This window comes from Gopherus flavomarginatus, chromosome 11 (genome assembly GCF_025201925.1).
Source record: "Gopherus flavomarginatus isolate rGopFla2 chromosome 11, rGopFla2.mat.asm, whole genome shotgun sequence".
NCBI lineage: Eukaryota > Metazoa > Chordata > Testudines > Testudinidae > Gopherus > Gopherus flavomarginatus.
In genome coordinates this window covers 12880154-12884003 of record NC_066627.1, presented here as the reverse complement: position 1 = coordinate 12884003, position 3850 = coordinate 12880154, and the positions used below count along the sequence as shown (strand labels likewise).

Sequence of the window (3850 nt, the reverse complement as noted above, 5' to 3'; positions counted from 1 at the left end):
ACTCCTTCTCATAACACAAGAACTAAGGGTCACCACATGAAATTAATAGGCAGCAGGTTTAAAACAAACAAAAGGAAGTATTTCTTCACACAACGCACACTCAACCTGTGGAACTTTTGACAGAGGATGTTGTGATGGCCAAGACTATAACAGAGTTCAAAAAAGAGCTAGATAAGTTAATGAGGATAGGTCCATCACTGTCTAGTAGCTAGTATGGGCAGGGATGGTGTCCCTAGCCTCAGTAGTTGTTGATTATCTGTTCTGTTCATTCCCTCTGAATTACCAGGCATTGGCTACTGTCAGAAGACAAGATAATGGGCTAGGTGGACCATAGGTCTGACTCAGTATGGCCATTCTTATGTACTTAATAAAATGTTTCAATATTTCCAAATCACAATTTTTCAGAATTTCAATTATGTGAAAAAAAAAATTTTTTTTTTCCTCATTTGGAATGAAAACAAATGTTGAAATGCCAGCTTTTCCTGGGGGACAGGAATTCCAATTATTGTCCAGCTCTGCTTTTAAACCACCTATGCAATACTGAGGTCCCCGCTACAGCAGCCCAAGTCAAACTACCTAGAAGAAAGAGGACAACTGGTGTCATAAAACATAATGGTTAGAGCTGGCTCATTATAAAAAAAAAAAAAAGTAAAATATTTTGACTTCCTTTTCCTTCTACCAATTTCTATCATCAACATTTCTGACAAAATATTTGAGAAATTCAGAAAAGGTCAACCACGCAAGGGCACTTTTCTATTGAACTGAGATGTTTGTGAATTAGACCTGGTAAAGCAATGTCTTTTTATTTTGTATTTTGTTTTTTCCCTAAAATATTAATAGATTTTAAGGCCAGAGGAGGATTCAAGTAATAGTAAAATAGTATTCTAAAAATGATTTTTTTCCTCTGTTCTTGTGTTAAAATTAAAACTTTAAAGGAAAAATTTCACAGAAAAACAAAATTCAGTAAATTTCACCAGCACTATATTACACAAGGGAAACATCTCCATTATGATTGAGACACTACTTGGAAAATATTTCTCAGAGACTCGTGTGACTGAAGGGAAATTATCTGATTTTTTAAAAATATTTTCATTGTTATTTTCCTCAAAGCATCTTTCACCTTCTTGTTCCTGAAGCTGTAGATAATGGTGTTCAAGAGTGCAATGCCCACTGAATAGAAAAGACGGGACAACTTGTCCACACTCAGACCATAGCTGAATTTGGGGTGTACATATATGATAAGGGCAGTCCTGTAGCATGTCACCACTATGAGGTGTGAGAAGTAGGCGGAGAAGGCTCTACGCCTGCCTTTAGTGGATGTAATTCTCAGGATGGTGGAGATGGTACAGATGTAGGACACCAGGGTCAGCAACAATGCCATCATGAGGGTAAAGGTGGCAACCACGAAGATGCGGATCTCAATCCAGTAGGTGTTCCAACACACCAGCTTCAACACCGGCTGGATATCACAGAAAAAGTGGTTGAACACATTGGACCCACAAAAAGGAAGTGTGAAGACAGAGGTTATATGCCTCACTGCCACCAGCATGCCACAGATCCACAAACCACCTGTCAGCTGGATGCAAACTCTCTTATTCATAATGGCAACATAGCGCAATGGGATTACATATTGCACTGTAGCAGTCATATGCCATAGAAGCCAGGAGAAAGCATTCAGTAATGCCAAAGAATAGAAAGAAAAACATCTGCACAGCACAACTGGAAAATGAAATATTTTTATTTTCTGAGAGGAGGTTGGCCAGCATCTTGGGTAGAGTGACTGAGGTGTAACAGAGATCCAAAAAGGACAAGTTCCTAAGGAAAAAGTACACCGGTGTGTGAAGGGTCGGATCGACATATATGACGATGATGATGAGAATGTTGCCCAGCACTGTGACAAAGCAAATACATAGGAACACCACAAACAGAATGAGATTCATGTCTGGGTGGTTAGAGAAGCTGAGAATGACAAACTTAGTCACAGTGGGCACCTAACCCCACAAAAAAACAGCCAGGGATGAGGACATCATTCAGAATTTTTAGCTTAGTGGTTAGGGTGCCCACTTGGGATGGGGAACAACCCTGTTCCAGTCCCCCCTCCCACCACTGAGTCTCACAAATAGATGGGAATTGAACAGAGGTTCCCCTTCTCTCACGTGAATGCCTAGAGGATATTCCAGTATGGTCTGGCTGCAGTCCTTTCTGTTGAAGCTGTTTCACTTTGGTTAAATGCATGACTATTCTTTGAGGCAGAGAGTGTGTGAGACTGACTCTCCTGTGTGGTTAGTGTAATCCCCTGGAAGCTGAGTGCCCTGGGTTCCTGTCCCCCTGCTCCAATGACTTTTAGTTGTTTGTTCAAGTGGAACAGCTCCAACAGAAGAGACCAAGAGAGTCCCACATCAGGATATCCTGTAACCAGGGGTAATGACAGTCATTTGTGATGCGAAAAACCCTGATACAAATCCCTTCTCCTCATCAGACAGATGGGGAACCGAACTGCAGCGGGTCTCCCACATCCCATGTGAGTGCCCTAGCCACTGAGCTAAAGGTTCTGAGACAGCTTCTCCTGCACAACCTCCTCCTCCATTGTTTTTTTGTTTTTGTTTTGTTTTTTTACGAGAAACCCCAGAAGCACCGAACTCTTTGAGAGGGCTTCCTGGCTGTGGAACCTAAGACATGGGAGGTACCTCTCTTCAGTCTGGACTTTGTCACTGAACTCCTGTTGAGGGGCAGGGCCTACCATACACCCCTCTACTCGGCATCTCCAATTAGCTAGTTTAGGCAGTTCCCAACTCAGCATTCTGGCTTTTATGGATCTTATTATTTAGTGCCTATTTCCCTCCACTCATTGTGCAGGGAGCCTTGGACCCTAACTCAGGGTCTGTGAATCCCAACTTAGGCCTTCTCAGAAGGAGAAAAACTCATAATACTCGATGAACCCTTGGCTAACAATGAATTCCCCAGGGGCAAAAAAGACCCTGTAATGAAGGATTTTTCATGTCCCAGGACCTCACAATCATAAAAATAAGCTGACCAACTGTGAACCAGCAACCTCTTGTTGCTAACTTTCAGAGGGGATTGGCGGGTGGGGCAGAGGTATTTTAAGGGATTCTATAGGTCAGATATCTGCATATTAGTTCACCAACGGGTGGCATGTAAGTAGCCCTGTGGACATCATAATTATTGTGAAATGCATGGATGGCTAATATTTAAAAACTTATGCATCTATACTGGAAATGACGTTCTTAATGTAAGGAAGGTTACCAGGAGATGACACACCTAGGACATGGGCCCTTCAGGTAGTTGGTAACAGATGCTTATCTTCCTGTCTAGTCATATGTGCATTGTATATTGTCTGCCTCATAATTTTAACTTACTTGCATACGGAGCCAAGTGCTGATTAAGAGATTGTGATATCTAGAAGAAAGCAAATATGCAGGAATAATCAATCAGCAGGAGGGCCTCTTGTTTATGAATACAGAACAAAGGGCAGTTCGATATATCTAGGGGTGCAACACATTCCCTGTATCCTTCCCTAAGGAGACAAGACAACATTGTGTTCTGTCTCATGAAACAGGATGTCACAGCCAGCCTGACTGTAAAGTGCTGGAGAGTTATACTTTATTGGACAGGGGAGTATGTTGTTACTCACAGACTATAAGGTCAGAAAGGACCATCGTGATCATCTAATCTGAATTCCTTCACATTGCAGGCCACAGAATCTCATCCACACACTTCTGTAAGAGATACCTAACCTCAGGCTGAGTTACTGAAGTCCTCAAATCATGGACACTAGACGAGGATGGCTCTGAGTTACTACAGGGAATTCTTTCCCAGGTATCTGCCTGGT

General features: G+C 42.1%; 1 pseudogene; it reads right to left on the bottom strand.

Moving 5' to 3' along the window:
* Positions 1–1006: 1006 nt before the first annotated feature.
* On the bottom strand, positions 1007–3383 carry LOC127030784 (olfactory receptor 10C1-like; annotated as a pseudogene).
* Between the last annotated feature and the right edge of the window lie 467 nt (positions 3384–3850).